The sequence below is a fragment of the Chlorocebus sabaeus genome, chromosome 5 (genome assembly GCF_047675955.1).
Source record: "Chlorocebus sabaeus isolate Y175 chromosome 5, mChlSab1.0.hap1, whole genome shotgun sequence".
Lineage (NCBI taxonomy): Eukaryota > Metazoa > Chordata > Mammalia > Primates > Cercopithecidae > Chlorocebus > Chlorocebus sabaeus.
The window spans coordinates 66,998,046-67,025,889 of NC_132908.1; the positions used below are offsets into that span (position 1 = coordinate 66,998,046).

General features: G+C 41.7%; 1 pseudogene; it reads right to left on the reverse strand.

Annotated features, from left to right (window-relative positions):
* Nucleotides 1–14,035: 14,035 nt before the first annotated feature.
* On the reverse strand, nt 14,036–14,538 carry LOC103233204 (peptidyl-prolyl cis-trans isomerase A pseudogene; annotated as a pseudogene).
* Nucleotides 14,539–27,844: the final 13,306 nt, after the last annotated feature.

Sequence of the window (27,844 nt, forward strand, 5' to 3'; positions counted from 1 at the left end):
TACTGATTTGTCCTGCCATGTTTTGTTATTCTGAGGGAAAAATACCTTACCCCATGGGAAGAATAGGCTATAAAATCCTATATGTGTTGGGAAGTTTACCCTAGGCCTACATTTTACGTTGATTAAATTTTGTTCTATTACTTCATCACTCAGGATACTACACTAAACTTTTCTCCTCCTCTGTTTGTACCTTGAAGGCATTTATTGGCTATTATCATGGCTCCCTAGCTGCCTTGGTGGTTGTTTGGCCAGACAGTTTATTCGTAATGTTTATTTTTATATTTATCTCTTTAGTTCTGCCCTTATTATTTTATATTGTTTTTCCATCTTTGGCTTATGTCTACCTACTGTCAGGCTTTGTTCCATAAGGCTTAAGAGAGTTCTTTGAGCCATTTGGGCTGCTATAACAAAACGCCATAGATTGCGTGGCTTATAAACAACAGACGTTTACTTCTCACACTTCTGGAGGCTGGCAAGTTCCTGATCAAGGTGCCGGCAGATTCAGTGTCTGGTGAGGTCTTGCTTTCTGGTTCATAGATGTGTCTTCTTGTGTTCTTATGTAACACAAGGGTTGGGGCAGCTCTCTGGAGTCTCTTCTGTAAGGGCATTAGTTCCATTCATGAGAGTTCCACCTTCAAGACCCAGTCATCTCCCAAAGGCCCTGCCTCCTAGCACCATCCCCTTGATGATTAGGTTGCAACATCTGAATTCTGAGGGAACTCAAACATTCAGCCCTTAGCAACTCCCTTTTGTTTTTCTGTTTCTTAAGGTAGAAATTACTACAGGGACCAAGAGCAATGTTGTCACAGGGAAAGATAAATTAGGACATTCACCTGGAGTCTTTTACCTTGGGGGGGATCCTACAGTCATCCTGGGATGGGTGGGTGGACCTACAATAAAGTGACTCCAGCTAGCACCAAGCACTGAGATTACAGTCATGAGCAACCTCATCCAACCTCAATGTTATTTCCTAATTTCTCCTGCTCGACTTAGAGTACTTGGTTTCATTGCTCATTCATCACAGTGAGTCCATCTTCCCTATAGTTTCTATTGCTACCTTTCCTTTTCCACGTTTCTTCTCTCTGCTGCCCCCCCCATCTTAGTTCATTTTGTGCTGCTGTAACAGAATACCTGAGACTGGCTATTTGAAAAGGAATAGAAATTTATTTCTCACAGTTCTGGAGGCTGGGAAGTCAAAGATCAAGGTGCCAGCATCTGCTGAAGGCTGCTTTCTGCCTCCAAGATGGCACCTTGATTGCTGCATCCTCATATGGCAGAAGGTGGACAGGCAAGGAGTGATGAACTCCCTCCATCAAACCCCTTTTTAAGGACACCTAAGGAAGGAGCCCTCATAGCCTGATCACTTCTTAGAGGCCATCTTTTTTTTTTTTTTTTTTTTTTTTTCAGATGGAGTCTGGCTGTGTCACCCAGGCTAGAGTGCAGTGGTGAGATATCAGCTCTCTGCAACCTCCACCTCCCAGGTTCAAGCGATTTTCCTGTCTCAACCTCCAGAGTAGCTGGGATTACAGGTGTGTGCCACCATGCCCAGCTAATTTTTGCATTTTTGGTAGAGATGGGATTTCACTATGTTGTCCAGGCTGGTCTCAAACTCCTGACCTTAAGTGATCCACCCACCTTGGCCTCCTAAAATGCTCATGCCTGGCCAGGATTACAAGCATGAGCTACCATGCCTGGCCAGAGGCCTTACCTCTTAATATTATCACGTTGGTAACACATAAATTTTGGAGGGAACACATTCAAACCATAGCACACCCTGCCCCCCACTTAACGTCCCTTGGAACTTAGGAGGGGACACATTCATAGGCATCTGAAGCACCAAGGAGAAACCCTGATTTTTGTTCCTAGTGACTATCAGCACCTTCATCACTTACAGGAGCCCAAGAAGAAAGAAAGGTTTGGACTTTCAGAAGGAGGCTGTAGGCATGTGGGGTGTGTGTGTGTGTGTGTGTGTGAGTGTGTGTAATGCTTTTTGCCATAGCAGCATGTTCAGACTTGCCATTAATAGCCTGTTAGTTGACTGAATTCTTGCCTTTCTCTCTGGGATGCCCAGTCTCTGAACTATGTAAAAGATTCAAGCATTTTAAATCTACGCCCACATGAGATTTCACTCAGTATAGGCTTTATGAATATTCATGCTGAAGTATTTAGCCTCAGGGTGTGAAATATTAATCTCTTACCTGAGTTTTACATCTAATTCTTTTTCAATGACACAGAGAAAAATTAAATGTTACCTGCCACCAGGGGCATCATTAAGATGAGCTCTTTGGGTTAAAGCTCTTAAAGAAGAACTCACAGTCTTAAATAATTTTTTTGCAGTTTCCCATTATGCGATAGGCAAAATTTTCAAAGGTATTACCATAGTTTTTATTAAACAGTGACCTTCTGTCTATCCAGATTGGACAAGCAAATAATATTAAAGTCGAGTTCTAGTGTGGTAAATATGAACAATCCAAGTTATTTTTGTTGCATTAGAATTAGTTATGAAGAATCCATGTCAAAGGAGTACAATGCTTATCAATAGAAACTATAGGGAAGATAGACTCACTGTGATGAATGAGCAGTGAAACCAAGTACTCTAAGTCGAGCAGGAGAAATTAGGAAATAACATTGAGGTTGGGTGAGGTTGCTCATGACTCTAATCTCAGTGCTTTGGGAGGCAAGGTGGGAGGATCACTTGAAGGCTTGAGGACAGGAGTTCAAGACCAGCCTGGGTAACACAGCAAGACTCGTCTCTATGGGAGTTTTTTAACTAAAAAAATTTAGCTGAGCATGGTGGCTCACACCTGTAGTCCTAATTATTCAGGAGGCTGAGGCAGGAGGATCATGTGAACCCAGGAGTTTGAGGCTATAGTGAGCCAAGATTGCACCACTGCATTCCAGCCTGGGCAACAGAATGAGATCTTGTCTCTAAATAAAATAAAACAAAAACCATGGGATTATGTTTCTGTTTTGGTGTATTTTTGTTTGTGCAGTATTTGTATTTTGTTTTCTGGTGGTTAGTCTGAGAGTTCACCTGGGTTTTCCTGAAGCGGGTTGGGGGTTGATGAAGAGTGGAAGAAAAAAGACAGCTGAAGAGTAGTTTCTAAAACGTTTGTTTTCCCTTTTTCTTATATCAATATTTGTTGAAGAAAATTGAGAAATAATGGATAAATAAAAAAACAAATAATACTTCTGAACTGATGACCAGGGAAATCTACAGCTATGATTTTAGTATACTTTATTCAGTCTTTTATTTATATTAAAAATTCAAATATGTATATTTTAAAAAGGCAGAGTCATGCTGTGCTGTTTTGTAACGTCTTTTAGTAATTTAAAGATGTTCTTGACATAATTTTAAGTAGCTGCATAGTATTCTTTTATATGGATGTATTATAATTCATTTAAACAATTAGATATTTTTATATTTAGGAAGCTCTTGTTTTATATTGTTATGAATGGCATTTCAGTGAACACCCTTAAAGCTAAATTTTTGCATATATCTACTATTATTTCTTAATCTTAGGATGGATTTCTAGAAATGGAGTTACTTAATTGGAGTATGTACATTTCACCACTGTAGATCTATATTGTCAAATTGCCCTCTAGAAAGATTGTTCCAGTTCATGCTTCCACACTCTCTCTAAAGCTGGTTATTATCATCAAAATAGATATTTGCAAATTTTATAGGAAAATATGGGTGACTTATTGCTGTTTTTAATTTTGACAGATTTAAAATTTCACCTTAATCTCATATGAAATGTATTTTTTTAAGGGTAGTTATTTGTTGATGAAGAATAAAAGAGCAGAAGAAAATCTTATTCTTCCTTCTATCGGAAGGAGATAGAATTCCTTCAAAAGAAATGATTATTTCACATCAAAGATTAGTAATAATTCCCTGGTTGTGGAAATCATTGCATTGGTAGGGCATCCCTCTCTTGAGACACAGATCTTTTTCCACATCTTTTTATTATAATTAAATTCATTGTGATGGGATTTTACCTGTACGTAATCTAGCAAATTTACATGGAAAGAATTAATTGTGGGTTTGTAGAGTGATACTATCCCTTGAGTCTAATGACTTTGATAGTATAATCTGAGGTTATAATTAAGAATTGAGTGGGTGGCCTTGGGCATAGGCTCACCAAGAATAAGTAGATTACTTTCATCTTTTGGGTTTAATCCTAGGTAGAGAGAAGAATGACAGAGAGCAGGAAAGCATGATATTCCAACCGCAAAACAGTATGTTTATTCTTCTAGAAGAGTTGCTATTATAGTAATGAAAATGTTGGTTTGGGCTGCGATATTCACTAATAAAAGTTCACTAATGGGTACATGAATTGACATCTGTGGCTCAATTTTGAACTCTGTTAAATGGTTATATCCATTTATTTTGGCAACTTAAGTTGGAAGATCAGTCTGGGTTTAAGAATTCCAGTGAAAAAGTATAACCTGGAGGCATCCTGCTAGTTTCTTATTTAAATGCTTCTGGAACTCTGTCAGCACTCATACTTACTACTGAAACTATGATAGGTATTTGGTAAAAAATGATATTAGATTATTCAGTTTGTTTATTACTTTTGTTCTAAGATGCTGATAGTTATTATCTAACATGATTATTGTTTCTGTTACCCCTACTCACCTGTTGCAAACATTTTTCCCCCGCTATCCCAAGCACATTTTTTTGCCAGGTTAAATGTACTTAAAAGAGTGGGGCATAGTGGCTTAAACCTGTAATCCTAGCACTTTGGGAGGCCGAGGCGGGAGGATGGTTTGAGCTCAGCAGTTTGAAACCAGTCTGGGCAACACAGTGAGACTCCATCTCTATTTTAAAAAAAGCTCTTAAAGAACATTTGCTGAATTATATACAGGTCATATTCCATCATGCCAAAATCCTGTTTGAAATCTTGAAAGGCTGCCCTGACCCGTAGAATTATGTAGTGATCGTTTATCTGCCAATCAAAACCTTTTGCAAAACTGGCCAGTGCCTACTTTTTTAGTTTCATCTCTCATGGTTTATATGCAGTGTTTTGTACCCTGAATAGAACTATTGCTTTTTAAAAATTTTTTTTATTATCTTTTTCTTTTTTTGCCTTTTTGTCTTATAAAAAGCTTCTGTCTCAACCTGAAGTGTGCTTTCCCTTCATTTGTACAGATTCTCGGGCTATGAGGTTTGGGAGAAATTTTCAACCTTCATGCTTTCTGATTTTCAAGACCCAGAACATACAATCCTGTCTCTAATTTCTGGTTGAAACGGCTTCTTTCCTCTGATTTTCTGTGTACTGTATCCATACTCCCTTAAGACAGCATTGACTACATTTTGCCGTATTTATAGTAGTTTGTGTACCTGTCTTATTCCTTTAATAGATTAAAAATTGCTTGAGATGAGGGTCTACATTTTATTTTTTTGAATTTCTTGTACTAGCACAGCACTAGACATACACTAGCTTATCAGTAAATGTTTAAATAAAGATGTAGTATGGAGAAATTATTAATGTGATTTTTGGGTGTTGAATTATGACAAAGCATACATTTTCAGGAGATTCAGACAGTGACTTTGCTGAATCTTTTTTTAAAATGGCATATTGAAAAGCTTTATTTTTAAAAAACCATTATATGACTTCAAGTTTATTAAAATTTTTTTTGTGGGGAAAATTACCACTGTATTTTTTTGAGACAGGGTCTTTCTCTGTTGCTCAGGCTGGAGTGCAGTGGCGTGATCATGGCTCATGCAGCCTCGACCATCCGGCCTCACGGTCCTCCCACCTCAGCCTCCTGAGGAGCTGGGACTAAACGCCACTGCACTGGGCTAATTTTTGTATTTGTTGTGGAGACAGGGTTTTGCTATGTTGCCTAGGCTGGTCTTGAACTCCTGTGCTCAAGCAAACCACTCACCTTGGCCTTGCAAAGTGCAGTTACAACTCTTCTACAGCAGCATGTGAGTCTGACTTGGCATATGGCAGTAAACATAGCGCATGTGAATTTTCCACTCACCCACTTTCTTGATTTCATCAATGTCATGTCCCACCATCCCCATAGGATTTGAACCTCAGATATTTTTCCCCTCTTTCCTTTAGTCACCTAGTCACTATACTTAATCTTTCTAGACAGTAGCTTGTGGATTCATTGCCTTCTCTCTAGCTCAGCCTGAATCACTTTAACAGCCACCTGGATGGCCTCCCTGCCTCTTGCATCCCCACTCTTAGGGTGCTGGAAACACTCTTCAGATTCATCTGCAGAAATGTCATCAGTAAACCTACCCAGACATCACTCATGGGTCCCCACTGATGAAATCCAGATTGCAGCATTGAAATCTCATCTGGTTCCGTTCCACCTGTTCAGCCTATCTTGCCTTCTTTGGGGCCAGGTACTTTTTACTTAGAGAGCCGTACCTTGGGACTCCTTCAGATTCAACATGCTCAATGTTTTTATCAGCCATCCCCAGTTTGTGCTGCATGGAGCAGGCTTCTCTCTTCTTTATCTCTCCCCAGGTTCTATCTCCTCCCAGGAGATCACAGAGGCTCTGGCCTCCCCTCTCTGGCCCATTTATTATGGGGTCTGTTTTGCCCATTTGGGCCTTCCTGCCCAGCTGTTGCATAGGCCTGGTCTCCCCAGATGGACTGGGCCCTTGCATGTGATTGGACCTTGAGCAGATACCTTGTGATGTAAAGCAGGACTCATGATTTGTGTTTCTTTCATGTTGCCCTTGGTGCTTTGCATCATGCTTGGGATGCTTAGTGAACTTCTGAATGTCTCCAGCTTAGGGAAAAGCTCTGTCTACAGTAGATCATGCTGCTTTTCTGAAGTTTAAGACATTTCCTTGATAATTTTACTTAAGATCATGAATTTTTCTCCTTCCTCCACCATTATAAAACCATTAAAAAAACACTTTGGATTCTACTGTAGCCCTTTTCTTTTCTTTTTCTTTTTTTTTGAGATAGAGTCTCACTCTGTTGCCCAGGCTGGAGTGTAGTGGTATGATCTTGGCTCACTGCAAACTCCACCTCTCAGGTTCAAGCCATTCTCCTGCCTCAGCCTTCCAAGTAGCTGGGATTGCAGGGGACATGCCACCACACCCGGCTAATTTTTGTGTTTTAGTAGAGACAGGTTTCACCATGTTGGTCAGGCTGGTCTCAAGCTCCTGACCTCGTGATCTGCCTGCCTCAGCCTCCTAAAGTGCTGGGATTATAGGAATGAGCCACCGCACTGCCCGCCTACTGTAGCACTTTTCATATGATAACTTCAGAACATATAACGATTAGAATGAAATGTAGCATCTTCTGGTGGGCAGCCAAAGCAAATTTGTGCCTAAACCATGCATAAGTTGGCCACTGATTGGAGCTAGGTGTTGAATGTGCAGCTCAGGACCCTCAGCCCCTGCCTCCTTGGATCAATTTAAACCCACTTAAACCAACTTTCTTAAAAAAAAAAAAAAAAAGCAGGCCATGCACAGTGGCTCATGCCTGTAATCCCGGCACTTTTGGAGGCTGAGGCAGGAGGATTGCTTGAGCCCAGGAATTTGAGACCAGCCTGGGCAAGAAAGTGAGACCTCATCTCCACAAAAAAATTAAAAAATTAGCCAGGCATGGTGGCACATGCCTCTAGTCCCAGCTACCTGGGAGACTGAGGCAGGAGGATTGCTTGAGCCCAGGAGATTGAGGCTGCAGTGAGCAATGATTGTGCCTTTGAAGTCCAGCCTGGGCAACAGTCACAAAACAAAACAAAATAAAACAACCTACAGCAATTGGGGAATTTTGTGATTTCATGGGAGTTGCCAAAGGGATTCGTATGTTCTGTGTCCCAGGCTGGTCCTGTATAGGTGGCACTGTGCTGTGGCAGCCCCCACAAGAGAGAGACACTGGTCCATTCTCTGGGTGGAAAGATGGAAACAGAACCAGAGCTTTCTGATGGCCCCTTTGAAAACTCTCTGTCTCTTTCTTCCTCTCTCTTTTGCTAGTTATTTAAAATGTATTTATTTATAAATCTAAGTACTATTAAAAACGAATTGCTCTCTCCCTCTCGCTTTCTGTGCCCTTCCCTGCCTCCCAGCAAACAAACAAACAGATCGTAATCGATGCAGTTTTTTCTTGTCTGGAGTTAGATGGTTTCTTGCAGTATAATACCTATTTAGCTCTACTTTGTTATTCAGATTTTACAGCTAGTAAAGTTCTGTGAATATCGGGGGATCTGACCGTGACAGTAAATCACATGTACCATTGAAAAAGCCAGCTGCAAGTTTTAAAAAGCCATCATCCTATTTATATGAATAGAGAGCTCTGTATTTTCTCCACAAGAGGGCAGGAAAGTCTGGGCTGTAAATATAAATTTTCAAAAAAAGTCTTTATTGGAAGAAGTGCTTTACTCTACACGAATACTTAAAAAAAATATATAAAAATTTCCCCTTGAAAAAGAAAGTTCTACGAGTGGATGATTTGGAAAGTTTCTTACATTTTTCTGGGCAGTGGCTTTTCAGCATCGCTCAGCACTCTCTGCTTCTCCAGCTCTAAATCAGAGCTTCTAACTGTAGGACTTAGTGTAGCTATGCTCCTGTTAATTGACTGAGGCGGCTTGTCCTCACTGACTCATGATCTTACACCCTTAATGTGTATACAGGGAAAAGGAAGAGACCAGTGTTTCACTGGAGGCTCCTGCCAATGAGAAAATAATGCCTGTGTCAAAGGAAAACAAAACTCACATAACAGACTTGAGACCAGTTCTGATCATATATACACATTCATACATTCTCCTGCTCATATTATTTTTTATTCTTCACTGCTTTCCACTGCCTCTCACCCCCACATCTTTTGCCTTTTTTTTTTCTTCTGTGAGATGTACATTATAGGCCATACTGCAAAAGCCATCTTAAATCTGTGATACCAAAAAACACAATGCTTCTCTCTCTTCTGGTGGTCACAACAGGGCTGGCCTAACCTGTTAGGTTTCACTGTGCTGGGGTAACAATGGAATATGCAAGCGAAGGGGGAGACATTTGACAAATTCAGTTTGTTTTCACAAAAATACAGTTGGTAAAATATTTATAGCTTCAAATTTGGGGGCTGGATGCTCCTTAAATCCTTCCTTCCTTCCTTCCTTCCTTCCTTCCTTCCTTCCTTCCTTCCTTCCTTCCTTCCTTCCTTCCTTCCTTCCTTCCTTCCTCCCTTCCTCCCTCCCTCCCTCCCCTTCTTTCTCTCCTTTCCCTTCTTTCCTTTCTTCTTCTTTTTTTCTTTTTCATAAAAAGCTAATAGACTATTTGAAAGATAAATTGTGTAAAACAATAATGCAGTTTTTTCTTCTCTCCGTCCGTCCCTTCCTCCCTCCCTCCCTCCTTTCTCTCCTTTCCCTTCTTTCCTTTCTTCTTCTTTTTTTCTTTTTCATAAAGAGCTAATAGACTATTTGAAAGATAAATTGTGTAAAACAATAATGCAGTTTTTCTTCCCTCTGTCCGTCCCTTCCTCCCTCCCTCCCTCCCTTTCTCTCCTTTCCCTTCTTTCCATTCTTCTTGTTTTTTCTTTTTCATAAACAGCTAATAGACTATTTGAAAGATAAATTGTGTAAAACAATAAAACATTAAAGACTCAATTTTTGCTTAAGGCCGATAGCGATTGCCCCCTGTAGGGCATGAAATTAAAATGTGTGCACAGAACGAATGATTGCTTCAATGTCATGTTTTTAGTGGTGGTTGTCCTCTTGAAGTAGTTAGTGCTGCTCAAAAGAAGTGAGGTGGAACAATTCAGGTGGCAAAGGATTGATTCAAAGAGGATGTTTATACAGAAACATTATTGACAGCTCCAGACATATCCAGTTGACATAGCGTATCAGTTGGTGACAGACATAGCAAAAAGATGTGAGAAAGATATCATAGAAGTAATATGAGGACTTTCGGTGCTAGTGAGATGCAAGTGTAACTAATATCACTAACTTGCATACCTCAAATATAAGCAACGTGGCCACCCACATGTGCTGTTTGTTGCGATATGGCTGCCCAGAAGCATACAAGTCATTTGGCACCCACTCCTTTAAGTACCATGACAGTTTGTAGCTTTAGGAAAGGTTCACTTGAAAAACCCCTTATGGTTTCACTCCTAATTACAGATACAGATGGCCACATGAATTTGAAAAAAAATGTAAAATGTAGAACATTGAGCCGTCCTGAAAGTTCATTTCAATCCTATGAATGCCTTATGTCTGTTTTCACAGCCTGCCTTCTTTTCCAAACACAGACAGTGGGACGTATCTGTTTTTTTTTAGAAGTAGTGTAATGGGCAGTGCATGTGTGTGTGTGTGTGTGTGTGTGTGTGTATGTGTATGTGTGTGTCCCTATGTATAATTTATATATATTTTTCATTTTTCTTTTACATTATAGCTCTTTTTTGCCTGTACCTAATGTGGTTAGTCTTGGTTGAGTGAATGATATCACAGTGATTTTGGCTTTCTTCCAGCAGGCAGAGGGAGAAATGACAAAGTTGACCAAGAATTTCGTAGCACAATGGGAAGAGGAATGCACTAAACAGACTTTACTTAAAGGAAACATGAGGAAAACATCTTATTATAAAATATATATTTAATATGTTTTTCATATTTGGAAAGAAAAGTTAATGTCTGGGAATGCCTTTTGATTCCCTGGCCAGAAGGATTTGTGTCGTTTGACATCTCTCCCCACTCCTTCCCAGTCTTTAGATTAGAAATGATTTATTTACAGAGAAAAGAATGGTACTTTGATATACTACACTAATGTTAAACATTTATGGGGTTTAAAAATATTTATGAATGTGTAAAAGTTATTAAAGTAAATGTGTTTTAGGTTACCTTGTGATCAGGTATAGTATGAATACAAAACCAGGAAATTTTATAAAAGAAAAAAAGAAAATACATATGAGTAGATTTGTAAAGTTTAATAATCTTAGGGTATGCACATGTGTCTATTTTGTGTATAATTTAAAATACATAATCCTGTAAAATACAGACTTAATATACATAGGTATATTTTTGGAGTCGTCATAAATTACAATGCTAAAGCGCCAAGAAAATTTCATTATAACTCTTTATTCTTAGTCACTCAAAAAATAATAAAAATTTGTCAGTAAAAACTTCCACAATTTGTTCTTTATGAAAAAAATGATCATTTGGAGAATATTGGACTGCTTTTTTGGGGGACATTAATTTTAAAGGAAGAGAATTTTTATTTGCTCTATAAGATTTTTCAAGCCTTATGTTACTTCATAAGAAAAATGTTCAATAAACTTACATAAAATTATACATATGAGTAGGATACAAAAAGAGAGGCCATGGAATATTTCAAGTTAAGCTAAAAGTAAACATTTCTTCTATATCTTTATTAAGTCGATTTTTCTAGAAGCATCTACAGTGCTTAAAGGATAAATGCTTTTTTAGCAACATTAATAGCACACCTAATATGAGTCAAGCAAAGTCATCTTTTCTTTTTTTTAAAAAGTATTTCATGGAAATCAAAGACCCCAAAATTTATTACTCCAAAAATAACAAGGTTTTAAATTCTTCTTAGTTTTCTCTTTGCATCTGGGATTTGTAAGCCTAAAAGGACACTTAAAAAATATACATATATCCTTGTCTTTATGTGGTCATCAGAAGAGTGGCTAGTGAGAGAGGTGAAGACCCACGCACGTTGCAGGGAAATTGTCTTTCTGCTTCTGCCTTCTCTCAGTGTCCAGGCCCCTGTTGTGACTTTATAGCTAACCAGGACCCTAACAAATGAAAGCCTCACAGATCTGCTTCCACTGTGGAGAGCTGTGTGCTTCCTTGGGGCAGCTGAACTTCTTTATGTACATTTTTAATAATTTTGCCACCTCAAATCCTTCCTAGGCTATTTGTAATTGTTGAACACTAGGCAATTTCCATACGCATTGAGGACTGTCATGATCATTTAGTTTATGCAGGAAATGAATATTTTAATCCTGATTCTATTATTGTGAGTGGAAGATGGGGGAGGGTCAGGTCCACAGACTCACGGTACGATTTTATGCTTTGCTCTGGCGCAATAGCTGTGGCTTATACTACATTTTAATTATTGTGAAAGTGAGTAATATGTACATACAAGGTAGAATTTTTTAAATGAAACCTTTATGTAACAAATCATATCATTTAGAGAGAGGAGTAAAATTTATCATTTAGAGAGAGGAGTAAAAATCTGCGTGTGTAAAATGCACTCCTTTCTTCTACTTAAACCTGCATTTTATATTTAGTATAGCCATTTTTTTTTGTGGGGGATGGATTGGAGGCGGAATCTTGCTCTGTTACCCAGGCTGGAGTGCAATGGTGTGACCTCGGCTCACTGCAACCTCCACCTGTCGGGTTCAAGCAATTCTCCTGACTCAGCCTCCTGAGTAGCTGGGATTATGGGTGCCCACCATCATGCCCGACTAATTTTTGTATTTTTAGTAGAGACAGGGTTTCACCATGTTGGACAGGCTGATCTTGAACTCCCAACCTTAAGTGGTCCACTCGCCTCAACCTCCTCAAGTGCAGGGATTACAGGCGTGAGCCACCGTGCCTGGCCAAGTATAGCCATTTTTGATTGTACTTGATGACTATCAAAATCTTGAGGGTTTTACTCTCACAGTGTTAACTGTGATTCTGTCACCTAAAGTAGAAAATAAAGTGGAGAAGTATAAAATACAGGTTGGGACTAATTAAATTGTCTGAATGGAAAATATATGTAAGAGCTACCTTTATACAAACATTAAGTGGATTTATTTTTTTATTCCTGTAAACCAAGATGCCCTGGGGCCTACCCCTCACTGAAGCACAGGTTTCAGTGTCAGGGGAAAGGTGAAAGAGCCGAACAACCAAGTCACTGCTAAATTTTGGCTACCAAATTAAGCTTTTGGAAGTGACAGTGAGATAGTAGCTTTGAGAGCCAGACTTTGTAGAGAGAGAAAAGGGACTCCTGTTTCTCAAGGCTCCTTTTGTAGGATCCGGACCCAAGAAGCGAGGGCTGAGATGAGGCCCAGTCTCCAAACATGGGGAATCCCCAGGACTCCAGCAGTCCCTGGAGAACAGACCACAAGTTCCACGAGGTGAGGACTTCAGCAGGTGGCCAGGAGAGAAAGAGCCATCTCTCAAGAGGCAGCAGGGGCACTGAGGGCCTGGAGGACAGCTCAGGGTCTAGCCTTTGAACATAAATGTTGCAAAAATAGTACAAAGAACTCCCCTATACCCTTTGCTTAGATATACCAATTTTCCACTTACATGTTAGCATTCTCTATCTTCATATGTGCACATATTACTAATTTCTGAACCATTTGAGAACAGGTTGCATACATAATGCCTCTTTTTCCCTTTAGTCTTTCTGTGTATGTATTTTTAAGAATAAGGTCATTCTCTTCCATAATCACAGTAAATTCATGAAGCTTAACATTGATACATTCCTTCTGTACAATCTACAGTGCATATTCAAATGTCATCAGTTCTCCCAATGTTGTTCTTTTTAGCATTTTCTCCCCAGTCCAGGATTACATTTTGAATTAATTTCCCTGCAAGACTGAGTCATCGTTAATTGACAAATTCTAGCCCAGTTTCTCACTCCACAATACCCAGTCTCCATCTGCCAGAATAGGCACTTCAGAGCAAGCTTTTTTCTTTCTAATTTTTGCCTGTTTATGTATAGTGCATGTTGAGTGTGTATCCATTACTGGTTCCGTACACTTCCAAGTGAGCCCTGTATGTAGAGCTGAGAGATTTCATCTTTATCCTACATCATTAATTAGACTCAAACCAAGTAGCTGAGAGATTTGTCTTACTTCTGCAGCCTTGGAGGGTGCCCTAATGAAGTTAGAAGAGAGGTAAAGTCATATATTTTATTTTTTGTTATTTAGTTTTTATTTCATAATCATGAACTTAACTCTGCAATCCAGCCAGGCATGGAAGGGAACAAGGAAAACATGGAACCCAAAGGGAACTGCAGCGAGAGCACAAAGATGATAGGATACTGCGAGCAAATGGGGTGGAGGGTGCTCTCCTGAGCTGCAGAAGGAATGGTCTGCTGGTTAAGGTAAAACTCAAGTCAAACATATTTGAGTTGTCCACAGTCAGCAGTGGTTACCTTCTTGCTGCTCTTGCCATTTCTGGACCCAAAGCGATCCATGGCCTCCACAATCTTCATGCCTTCTTTCATCTTGCCAGAGACCACATGCTTGTGTCCAACCACTCAGTCTTGGCAGTGCAGATGAAAAACTGGGAACCGTTTTTGTTGGGTCCAGCATTTGCCATGGACAAGATGCCAGGACCTGTATGCTTTAGGATGAAGTTCTTATCATCAAATTTCTCCCCGTAGATGGACTTGCCACCAGTGCCATTATGGCGTGTGAAGCCACCACCCTCACACATGAACCCTGGAATAATTCTGTGGAAACAGGAACCCTTCTAAGCAAATCCTTTCCCTCCAGTGCTCAGAGCATGAAAGTTTTCTGCTGTCTTTGGAAGCCCGTCTGCAAACAGCTTGAAGGAGACGTGGCCTAAGGGCTTGCTGTCAATGGCCATGTCGAAGAACACAGTGGGGTTGACCATGGCTGATAGTATGGGGCTCCTGATGGCTGTGGCATCTGCCTATTTTATTTTAATTTAATTTTATTTTTGAGATGGAGTCTCGCTCTGTTGCCCAGGCTGGAGTACAGTGGTGCGATCTCGGCTCACTGCAACTTCTGCCTACTGGGTTCAAGCGATTTTCGTGTCTCAGCCTCCTGAGTAGCTGGGATTACAGGTGCCCACCACCACGTCTGGTTAATATTTTGTATCTTTAGTAGAGATGGGGTTTTACCATGTTGGCCAGGCTGGTCTCAAACTCCTGACCTCAAGTGATCTGCCCGCCTCAGCTTTCCAAAATGCTGGGATGAAGGCATGAGCCACCGTGCCTGGCCAAAGGTCATATATTTTTAAATAATAATATTTTATTACCAACACAGAGCACTTAATATACATACATTTATTTAATCTTCAAAACAAATCCACGAAGTAGATTAAAATCCTCCATGGCTCATATGACCAGTGTTGTCTAGTGTTTGTCAGTTCCCTCCACCTGCTCATTATGTTTTTGCTCACCCAAACCTTTATGTTTTTTTGAAGGGCTGTGTTATTTTCCATCCCAGGGGCTATAACCATGGCCATTGTCTGGAAATTCTTTGCCTCACTGTTTTTCAAAGAAGCTTAGCTATGGAGGGAAGGTAAGAGTTAAACTGGTCAAGAGAGGCCAGGCATGGTGGTGCATGCCTGTAATCCCCCACTACTTGGGAGGTTGAGGTAGGAGAGTCACTTGAATCCAGGAGTTCATGACCAGCCTGGGCAACATAGCAAGGCCCCTTCTCAAAAAAATAAAAGTGTCAAGGGAGGGTTTTGTGGTAGTTCTTATGATTGTTGATGCTGTGTATTGTAATGACAGTCACATGTCTGTTGGATAAGCTGCAGGGAAAGAAGAGACAGGAGGAAGATACAGAGGAAAAAGAAAGTGGGTGGAGGGAGGTTCCTGAAGAGGAAGGTGGAGATGAGATACAGAAGAGATGAGCTTTTTACAGCTGGGAAAACTCATTGGCAGGCATGCCAGAAGTTGAGGGAGTTTGGCTCTGCTAGTCTTTACTTTTTACTGTTAAGAGACTCAGTCATTTCCTTGAATGTCTACACTGAGGAGGTTAAAGACGGAGGAGAGGATGGAGGATGAGGGTTGATGGACAATATGACCAAATTATGTTTGAGAAATGGGGACAAAAAGATACCTGCACCATTGTTCCCATGTTGGAGCCCTGGAAAGCAAGATGATTTTAGAAGTGTCTTGCCTGCAGCACAGGGTGGGATCAAAAGAAATGTCGGTGGGTGCCTGAGAAAGCCCCATGGAATCCTGGCCTACTGGGGGACCAGTACATTTTCCCATGTGGCTAGAGTGACACAGGTGTACTACATGGGGCTTATGGGGATGAGGAGGAAGCAGCAGTGACCTGTAAGAGCTGACTGGATGGAAATGAGAACATTTTAGAGGATGCCAGCCCGTGGGATAAAACTGATGACCCAATTGTTCTCCTCTGTGCCTCAGTCTTGTAAGACCTCCAAATGAGAGATGATGAAAATCTGGGCAACACTGAAGGACTTTCCTCAAAACTACGTGCCCTAAAAAAACGTAATTGGCTTACCAACAACATAGAAAATACCTTACGAGGCAAACTCTACTTCAGCTATCTTTTAAATGGGAAACACTTCTCAATGTTATTGTTACAAGGACTGAATTCGTTGAGGAATTTCCACTGAGAATTGGAACTGAAAGAGATGTGCCGTGATAGAAATGGAAATCTTTCTCTTACAAGCCTTTGGAATATAGACCTTTTTACTTCCCAGTAATTTTCTGCCTGAAGCGCTGACATGTCTAATTAATAATAATATTCTATTAAACAGTATGATTAATCTGAGAGATCGTTATGCACAAGTAGATTAAAAAAAGCAACCTAAATCCCCTTGGTCTGATTTAAGATAAAATAAACCTGAATTTCTTATCTAGGGAGATTTTTTTTTCTCCTTGTGATGTAACTCGAGGGTACGTTCTGTTTCTGTGATTCTTTTGGTGTGTGTTCTTTATTATCTGATGAACTGCAAGGAGATTTTTGAATAAAGAGTACCTATTCAGTTGCACCTCTCCAATTCAATTATAATTTTGTATAAGTATTTGCATGTGAATATTACTTTTGCAGAGTATATCAGTTACGTATTACCTTTCTGTTGTTAGCTTCATATGGTGCAGAGCTGTTCATCTTAATATTTTACTAATAAGAACAAGGAATCATTTGGGAACTATCAGGCAGCCAAGGACCCCATGGGATATTTCAGCAAATCCCAGGGCTTAAAACTGCCTGATTCCTGAGCTGAAAAAGTGACAACAGCATTGTTTTCCAAGTTCAGTGATTGGAAACAACATAAATGTTTTTGCTTTCTCAAAAGGCTATTTTAAGGAAGTCTGGGTATTTTAAGAGTTGTTGTTCCTTGAATGTTTCATTTATTGATGGCAAGATTTTTGATAAACTTTCCCTTACAGCCAGCCACTGGAGTATAGTGATTAAAATCCAACTTTGGGGGTTTTGTGGCTTCAGGTCTTACCTGCTGTGGGACCTTGGCTAAGTTGGTTAATGCTTCAAGGCTCAGTGTCTTCATCTCTAAAATGGGGAGATCACCTATCTCCTAGGCAGAACCTCCCTGATTTGTCTGCCTCTCAGACAGATGTTCTGAGATGTTGGCCAGGTGCCGTGGCTCACGCCTGTAATGCCAGCACTTTGGGAGGCCAAGGCGGGTGGATCACTCGAGGTCAGGGGTTCGAGACTAGCCTGGCCAACAGGGTGAAACCCTGTCCCTACTAAAAATACCAGAAAATTAGCTGAGCATGGTGGCAGGCACCTGTAATCCCAGCAACTCGGGAGGCTGAGGCAGGGGAATCATTTGAACCCAGGAGGCGGAGGTTGCAGTGAGCCAAGATCATGACACTACACTCCAGCCTGGGTGACAAAGCAAGACTCTCTCTCAAAAAAAAAAAAAGTTCTGAGAATTCCTGGCCCTGTCTCTCCAGGACTGTAGCAGTGGGACAAACCCAGTTTCTGTATGTGCTAAATAGTGGGAAATTTGAGGTGGTAAAAGAGTTGTGAGAATTAAAAGTATATGATGAAGGTAAAGCCTTTAGCTCTGTGCTTGGGACCTCACTGTTACTCGATAAAAGCCAGCATCCAGCCAGGCGCGGTGGCTCAAGCCTGTAATCCCAGCATTTTGGGAGGCCAAGGTGGGCGGATCACAAGATCAGGAGGTCGAGACCATCCTGGCTAACGCGGTGAAACCCCGTCTCTACTAAAAATACAAAAAATTAGCCGGGCATGGTGGCGGGCGCCTGTAAACCCCGTCTCTACTAAAAATACAAAAAATTAGCCGGGCATGGTGGCGGGCGCCTGTAGTCCCAGCTACTCGGGAGGCTGAGGCAGGAGAATGGCATGAACCCAGGAGGCGGAGCTTGCCACTGTGCCACTGCACTCCAGCCTGGGTGACAGAGTGAGACTCCTGTCTCAAAAATAAATAAACAAAAAGCCAGCATCCATTATTAATTATTAGAAAATTCATCACACCTTCAGATCATCTGTACGTTAGTTTTAGAGATAAATTTGTCTTCTGTTCGGTTCTTTCATCTGGAATTTTAACGTTTCAAAGATATATCCATCAAGTAAACATTGGAACCATATAGCACTTACCTAAATTTCATAATAGTACTTGGGCAGGCATAATCTTATACAATTCACAAAACTCTTTCTATATCATATCATTTTAGTATGTGGTCACTACTGATTATGACCAATTATAACATTTGATTTTGCCTAAACTGATGATCTCTGGACATCTTAATGAATGATCAAATTTGGAAAGTTCATGAAAAGGCCACTCAGAAGTACATATACACACACACTACACTCATCTGTAGGTGGTTTGAGATACATACACTGCTTGCTGCTTAGATATTGATACTTATAAATGGTGTTAGAGATGTAATAATTTGTACTCTTGTATAATAAAACTACTGATTGGCATTTAGTTCCTATAATCCCTTTCAGTAACTATAATAGGGGTAGAAAAGAGTCGACAAAAATGGCAGAAGCACCTCATAGTTAAGATAACGTAAGTGAAGTTTTATTTATTTATTTATTTATTTATTTATTTTTAAAGAGACCAGGTCATGCTTAGTCGCCTGGGCTGGAGTTCAGTGGCATGATCATAGCTTACTACAGCCTTGAACTTCTGGGCTCAAGTGACCCTTCCACCTCAGTCTCCTGAGTAGCTGGAACTACAGGCATGCGCCACCATGCCTGGCTAATTTTTGTAGAGACAAATTCTTGCTGTGTGTGTGTATTTTTTTTTTTTTTAATCTCACACACACACACACACACCCACCCACCCAAAACCTACTAGTTCTAATAAAGTACATTGACATTGATGGCGATATTTTCTTTTTTTTTTTTTTTTTGAGGTGGAGTCTTGGTCTGTCGCCCGCGCTGGAGTGCAGTGGCCAGATCTCAGCTCACTGCACACTCCGCCTCCCGGGTTTACGCCATTCTCCTGCCTCAGCCTCCCGAGTAGCTGGGACTACAGGCGCCCGCCACCTCGCCCGGCTAGTTTTTTTTGTATTTTTTTAGTAGAGACGGGGTTTCACTGTGTTAGCCAGGATGGTCTCGATCTCCTGACCTCGTGATCCGCCCGTCTCGGCCTCCCAAAGTGCTGGGATTACAGGCTTGAGCCACCACGCCCGGTCGATATTTTCATCATACATATCTTTCCTTAAAGTGTGCATACACTTGATAGACTGCTCTTTGTATAAACATGCATGATCACATATAAACACTCTTGGTGTTAACAGTTGTCACCTATGAGAGAAACTCTTCCCATGACAGTTGAGGACATGGAGGCCCAGAGAAGTGAAGTGACTTCTCAAGGCCACGCAGCTTATTCATGATAGAACAGGCACAACTAGAGCCTAAGGAACTCTAATGCAATTTTCACTGCCTTGTTCCTCCTCTGTGGGTGATTTCAGGAGCCCTTCAGAAAGTCAGACGCCTTCTGACTCAGCTACTTTGTCCTTCAGTTTCTGTGATTAGAGATTCATACCTTTTTGGTCTCATCACTGCTTAGCGTAGTACAAGTAGCTCAGGCTTTTGAGGCAGATGAACTTGGGTGTAAAATCTAGCGCCTATACTCAGGGCTGCCACATTGCACGACTCCAGGGGGCACCACTCCAAGGTATTTTATGTAAATAGAGCCTAGATTAACAGGAGGCACTTAATAATTTGTTAGCAGTAGCATCAACTACTGCTTTTTGAATTTGGAGGCTGACTTGAGTAGAATTTTTTCATAGTGAGGACCCTGTGTTAAGAGCCAGCCTGGACAATGACATGTATGTATGTGTATCTATTGCTTTAGTAAATCTCATAAATGTACACAATAAAAACTATGTGAATGTGGATGCCACTACTTCAAAAGCCGTGGTCATGGGGGCAAGAGCTGGGGCAATGGGTGTTATCTTCTCTCTCTCACACACATGCACACACACACGCACACACGCACATTTCCTTTGAGACATCCTGACCCACCACTCGTCTTCCCATTCCAGATCCCGAGTGAAAGGCCTGGCCACCTCTGTTGACATGGTGAGCAGCGAATGAACCTTTGGGAAGTTACTGAAGGGGAGAGTTGGTAGGTATCACCTCTGTCATCACTCAGAGGGCAGGAATGAGGATGAGAGAGCGCCCGTCTTAACTCTGCTCTCCATTTGTCTGTGAGGTTGGTGAGAACTTTCTGAGACTCTTCTAAAACCTCTTCTGTTGTCCCTCAGTTTACAGAACTGCTGGGATCTAAATTTCGGTCCCAGAGGCTGGGCATCAGTGGGAGAGACTGAATTTTCTGTAATGCTTGTGGTCTATTGAGCAAATGAATAGCACCTGAAAATGGCAAGGCTCTATAAAATGAAGAAAATGAATCGTTTTCAAGCCGTTTTAGAGGAACCATTTACATACAGACAAGATAATTATGATCTAACAAAAGCTTGTGTTATTTAAGGTGGGGCTTTGGTAGTCTAATGCAGTGGGTGTCTGTAGCACATTATCATCATAACAGCCCCCAGTGAATCAAAGCTCCCTGCATCCACACCCCTTTGTAACGTGATGTTGTCACTCTTCCCATCAAGAAATGGTCGCTTTTGGCTGGGCATAGTGGCACACATCATCCCAGCACTTCGGGAAGCTGAGGCAGGCAGATGGCTTGAGGTCAGGAGTTCGAGACCAGCCTGGCCAACATGGTGAAACCCTGTCTCTACTAAAAATACAGAAATTTAGCCGGTGTGGTGGTGTGCATCCCAGCTACTCAGGAGGCTGAGGCAGGAGAATCACTTGAACCTGGGAGGTGGAGGTTGCAGTGAGCTACACACTCCAGCCTAGGTGATAGAGCAAGACTGTCTCAGGGAAAAAAAAAAAAAAAAAAAAAAAAGGAATGATCTCTTTCTCTGTCCCCTTGAATCTGGGCTGGTCTGCAACTTGGTTTAAATAATGCAAAGGGATGGAAGTGATGTTCTCAACTTCCATGCCCAGGTCTTGTAGCTTCACTTCCCATGGAAGGGACCCATCCATTATGTAAAGAGGGCCAGGCTGTTCTGGAGGGAGAAGCTGCGTGGAGCACAACCAGCCTCAAAGTGCTACACGTATGAGTTAGGCAGTCTTGAGTGCTACTCAAATTCTTGACCCATAAATATGTGAGCAAATAAAATAGTGTTTTTGTTTTTTTTTTTTTTCTCGAGAAGGAGTCTCGCGCTGTCATCCAGGCTGGAGTGCAGTGGTTGGATCTTGGCTCACTGCAAGCTCCGCCTCCCGGGTTTACGCCATTCTCCTGCCTCAGCCTCTCGAGTAGCTGGGACTACAGGTGCCTGCCACCACTCCCGGCTAGTTTTTTTTGTATTTTTTTGTAGAGACGGGGTTTCACCGTGTTAGCCAGGATGGTCTCGATCTCCTGACCTTGTGATCCGCCCGTCTCGGCCTCCCAAAGTGCTGGGATTACAGGCTTGAGCCACTGCGCCCGGCCAAAATAGTGGTTGTTTTAAGCCACTGATAAGCTTTAGTATGGTTTGCACATGGTAGCAGATAATGAATACAGTCACAATTCTAGCTGCTAATCAGCGTCACCTTAGGAGATTTTATAAAAAGCAGATTACTTGGCCGGGTGCAGTGGCTTACGCCTGTAATCCCGGCACTTTGGGAGGCTGAGGCAGGCAGATCACTTGAGGCCAGAAGTTCGAGACTAGCCTGGCCAACGTGGCAAAACCCCGTCTCTACTAAAAATGCAAAAATTAGCTGGGCATGGTGGTGGACTCCTGTATTCCCAGCTTCTTGGGAGGCTGAGGTGGGAGAATCGCTTGAACCTGGGAGATGGAGGTTGCAGTGAGCTGAGATCGTACTACTGCACTCCAGCCTAGGTAACAGGGTGAGACTCTGTCTCAAAAAAAAAAAAAAAAAAAAAAGGCAGATTACTGGGACATCTAGTGGGGAGAGGGCTGTCTCGGGCCTCTATAATCCACATCTTCCCCCACCCCCATGCAATTTTTATTTGAAACAAGTTCAAATCTATAGAGAGGTTGAAAGAATAGCACCAACACCTAAAGAAACTTCTCCTGGATTCATCTATGCTTAACATTTTGCCACATTTGTATCAATCAATCAATCATCTGTTTATCTTTTTGTAAAATCATTTGACAGGAAGTTGCAGATGGCAGATCACTTCATCCCTTATCAAAGGTATAAGGGATTCTTACATCCCCACGTAAGAAAAGAATATTTTCTTACATGACCACATTATCATTCTCACAACCAAGAAAATTCATGTGGATTCAATCATATCATTTAATTTATAGTCTATATTCAAATTTCCTAAGCTTGGAAATGTCCTTTATAGATTTTTTTAGTTTTAATTTTATTATTTATTTATTTTTATTTTGAGACAGGGTCTCACTCTGTCACCCATGCTTGAGTGCAGTGGCGCGATCACGGCTCACTGCAGCCTTGATCTCCCAGGCTCAAGCGCTTCTCCCACCTCAGCCTCCCAAGTAGCTGGGTGATAGGTGGCTATTTAAAAATTTTTTTTTTAATGTTTTTAGAGACGGTGTTTGTTTATGTTGCTAGGGGTGGTCTCCAACTCCTGGGCTCATGTGATCCTCCTACCTTCAGCCTCTCAAAGTGCTGAGATTATAGGCATGAGTCGTGGTGCCTGGCCTCACCAGCAAATTTAAATCGTAAAAGTTGCTGATGCTAGCTGTGTCTGCTTCCTTCCCTTCTCATTCTCTTCTTAACATAGTTGTCCGTCTTCTGTCCTCTCCACTCCTCTGAAACTCTAATGTCGCCAACAACCTCAGTGATTTCCACCCCAGTGGTTACTTCTATGTCCTCACGTTCCTCGATGTTTCAAGTGCTTTCCCTGTAGCTGACCACTTCCTCCTTCTTGAAACACTATTTGTCCCTTTGGCTTTTGTGACCTCACACTCCCGGTTCCCCTCCTACCTCGGTGGCTGTGGCTTCTTGGGCTCTTTTGTGGATCTTAGCCTTTTCTGCCTGACCTCTGAGTGTGAGGGAGCCTCTGGGGTCTTTTAACCTGTTACTTTTCCCTGGCTGATCTCATTCAGTCCCATGACTTTTCATCTGTATACTGACAGATTCCTGAAGGATTATCTAGCCCTGCCTTTTCCTCTGAGTTTCAGTCTCATATAACTGACTGCCTACACGGTACCTCTACTTTGATGTATGAGGTGTCTCAAACCTAACATGTCCCAAACCGTTTTTGATCTCCCTCCCCCACCTGACTTCTGCCCTGGAGTCTTCCCCATTTCCATTGCTTTATCTACTTGGCCCCTGAAGCCAAAGCTTAGGGATCCATTTCATCTGTTCTCCTCACTCTGCACTGTCAATCCTTTAATAGGACCTGTCAGTTCCACCTGTGAAAGGGACTCTGAAAGTGTCCGAGTTTTCTCACCTGCACTGCTGCCTTTCCTGGATGATGGTTCAAGCCACTGTTAGCTCCAGTCCAGGTCACTGTAAGCCTCTAAGCTGGCCTGATGCCTTTTTACTCGTGGATCTGTTTCTTCAATGATCTTTTGTTACTCCTCTGCATAAAACCTGCACAATTTCTAACCTGGGCAGCATAGCAAGACCCTATCTCTAGAATAAATAAAAATAGTAGCTGGACATGGTGGTGTATACTTGTAGTTCCAGCTACTCAGAAGGCTGAGGTGGCAGAATTGCTTGCGCCCAAGAGGTCGAGGCTGCAGTGAGCCATGGTTTTGCCACCATACTCTAGCCTGGGTGACAGAGCAAGACCCTGTTTCAAAATAAAATAAACATTAAACTCTGTCATATTTAAAATCCAAGCTCCTTCCCTGGGCTGTAAAAACCTGTGTGATATGGCCCTGCTTGGCTGCCTCTGCAACTTCCCCACTCACTGTGCCACAGCCAACTCTGCCTTCTCTCGGTTCCTTGAACCCGCCAGCCTTGTCCCTTCCTCAGAGTCTTTGCACGTGTTCTTCCTTCTCCCAGAGTGCCCTTCCCCCAGGTCTTTGCACGGCTTTCTCCTCTCCAGCCTTCAAGTTTTGACTTGAGGGTCACTTCTTTAGAGAAATCTCTCTTGACCATGCAAATAGAAAGTAGCTGCCCTCCGCGAGTTACTCTTTCTCACATCTTGCTGTTTTATTTTCTTCAGAGCACTTATCTATTTTAATATCGCTTCCTCATTTGTTTACTAGTTTTCCATTTCTCCTTTCTACGTTTAGGGAGTTGGGTTCTTTTGCGATTTGTTTACTGTTGTGTCTCCAGTATTTTCAGAAGTGTGCCTGGCGCGTATTAGGTAGTAAATAACTGGAAACGGTGAATGGGCCGGTGGACCATCCCAATATTAGAAACCTGGGATTCACCCTGCTCTCCTGAGCTCCTGCTTTCTGTTCAGTAGCCAGGTGCTGTTCATTTTGTATTCTTGATTTTTCTGAGCTCTATCCCCCTTCCCATCTACTACCACTGCCTTGGTTTATTCCGTCAGCGTCTAGACAGTTTCCCAGTCTCTGGTCAAGGACTGATCCCTGTCTGTATTTTTTTTCCCCTCTTCCTCCAGGAAGAACAAATCAAACACTCTCTGTGCCACCATGATGTTCCCAGACCTACTTCCGTAGGACCCCTGAAGCTTTATTGCACATACCCTTTGCTGTGGTCGCCTCCTCCTATTATATTATAATCCCCCTGGAGTCAGGGATCCCATCTTTCTGTTTCTGTTTCTTTTCTTTTCTTTTCTTTTTTTGAGACAGAGTCTTGCTCTGTCACCCAGACTGGAGTGCAGTGGCACAATCTCGACTCACTACAGCATTGACCTCCCAGGGTCAAGTGATCCTCCCACCTCAGCCTCCCAAGTTGCTGGGATTACAGGCAGGTGCCACCCTGCCTGGCTACTTTTTGTATTTTTGATAGAGATGGAGTTTTGCTATGTTGGCCAGGCTGGTCTCGAACTCCTGAACTCAAATGATCTGCCTGCCTCAGCCTCCCAAAGTGCTGGGATTACAGGCATGAGCCACTACACCTGGCCTGTTTTTTCATCCCAAATAATTAGCAGTGTGCCTGGCATGTAGTAGATGTCTGATAAATGTTTGAAAGAAGAGGATGAATGAATACAAATGAATGAGTTTGACTAAATGGGTCCACATAAAAACGGCTACAATAAAGCACAAACCTAAAATTTAGATGTAAAATTAGTGATGTCCAATTTGTGAATTTAAAAACAACTTTAAAATAAGGCTTACCCGTGAGAGTTAAACCTCAAAGACTAGTGATTGACAAACTTGTTTTTGAGGTCATCGTGTTCTTCATTCCAATGTCTGCAGTTCTTGCTCTTTATTTTTTTTTTTGGAGATAATTTTATACATAAAAATAAAAGCCCAGCCATTCCCATATTTTTCTCATAGAGATACAAAAATAATGACTACTTAGGGCAAAGAACCCCATGCTATATACAAAGTTTAGAAAATCTTTTTTTATTCCCTTTGTATCTTTTTTTGTCTTTTAAATATGTTTCACATATCTAAGCAATTTAGGAAAACTATGAACAAAACTGTTCACGCATCCTAGGACCCTAATCTAACCTCAGAAGATTCGAGTTTCATTCTTATTTTTGCTACAATACTCACTCCATGTGCATCTTTTGTGTTTCTAAATATCGAAATCAGAATACATGTCCATATCTGTTAGTGAAATAGAGGAAGCTGTAACTGTATAGTATTTCCAGACAATGAATATACAGTAGATTTTGCATGTAATTTTTATCTCCTTCCATCAAGTGTAACAATATGTTGAATTTGCCATGGGCCTTTAAAGCTTCGATGTTGTGAAGAGCTCTGCATGAAATTTGAAAGAGACTGGACCTTTCGTCTGCACAGCAGCAGGACTCCTCGCTGTGGGGACAAGAAAGGAAGAGACAGACAGAACATTTCTGAACTAATAGTGAAAAATAACAGCAGAAGCAATTATTTCATCAAAGGTTGATTTTTTCCCCCCTATTCTTTATATATATGTATTTTTTCAAATTTCTTAGCTGGAGATTGTCTACCTTGTTACCGTCCTCTCCTGGCATATGTTACATTTGCAGGTTTCACATAGTCAAAATGGGGGAGAAAATTCATAAATGGAAAGATGTTTATTTTAAGAAGTGATGTTATTGATGATTGCATTTGAATGTATTTGCAAGGGATCTGCGAGTGGGGAAAGTTGCAAGTAACTAAATTTGGCACTCCCCAGCATCCTGAGTCTGTTTGCTTGGGGATACGAATGATGCGGATATGTTTTCTTCCTCACTTTGTTTTCTCCCTTTTCTCCCACAAACGTTAGCACAAACTTTGACTGCTGTGGCAGGGTGAGAGAATTTTCTCTCTCCATCTCCGTGGCTAATGCTTTTTTTGTTGTTTGTTTAATCTGGGGAGTTTGCTGCGCCCTCCTGGCTGTGGAGTCAGTCTGTACCACTTCTGTGAGATGGACGTTATCCTGCTGGCAAAGAGGATAACCAAATACAGAACCCCATCTTCTTTTTCCGTATTTTTTTTTTTTTTTTTTTTTTTTTTTGAGATGGAGACTTGCTCTGTTGCCGAGGCTGGTGTGCAGTGGCACGATCTTGGCTCACTGCAACCTCTGCCTCCTGGGTTCAAGCAATTCTCCTGCCTCAGTCTCCTGAATACCTGGGACTACAGGTGTGTGCCACCATGCCTGGCCAATTTTTGTATTTTTAGTAGAGACAGGGTTTCACCATGTTGGCTGAGCTGGTCTTGAACTCCTGACCTCAAATGATCCACCCGCCTCGACCTCCCGAAGTGCTGGGTTTACAGGTGTGAGCCACCACGCCTGGCCTTTTTTTGTAATTTTGATAAATCATCAAAATAAAATGCCTGGGCCTGCTCTGCTGTTTGCTTTTGTTTTGGATGACTTGCTTTAACCTCCCTCTTCCTCCATTTTCTTTCTCCTTTGCCTGATGTTGAGAGGATTGATAAAACACTGTTTGGGCTTGGAGGACTTTGGAGAAAACGCCCTCCCTCATGTTAGTTTCCTATCGGTGCTGCAACAGATTCCTACAGATTCAGTGGCCTAAAAGAACACAAATGTGTTCTCTTATGGTTCTGGAGGCCAGAAGTCTTATGGGGCTCAAGGTGTTAGCAGGGCTGTGTTCCTTCTGGGGAGGTCCCTGGGAGAATCGGTTTCCTTGTCTTTTCCAGTTTACAGAGACTGTGTTCCTTGGCTCGTGGCCTCTTCCCCATCTTCAGAGTGCATTGCTCCAGCCCCTGCTTCTATATCCCGTTCCCTTCTTCTTGAGATCTTTAATCATGTATGCAAAGTCCCTTTTACCATGTAAGGGAGCGTATTCACAGGTTTTAGGGATTAAGACTGTGGACATCTTTGGGGGCACATTATTTGGCCTACCATTGTGCCCTTCAACTCTATACTGAATAAAATTTTTGTAATCTTCATTCTATTTATTTCCATTTGTGGATGAACAGAGCATTCCATTCTCAAATGGCAGTGACAGTGAACTTCTGGTTCTTTGTGTTTTGAGGTAGTGTCTCGCTCTCTGGTCCAGGCTGGATTGCAGTGGTGTGCTCACAGCTCACTGCAGCCTCAATTTCTCAGGCTGAAGCCATCCTCCCATCTCAGCCTCACTAGTAGCTGGGACTACAGGCATATACCACCACGCCCAGCTAATTAAAAAAAAAATTTTTGTAGGAATGGGATTGATCTCGCTATGTTGTCCAAGCTGGTCT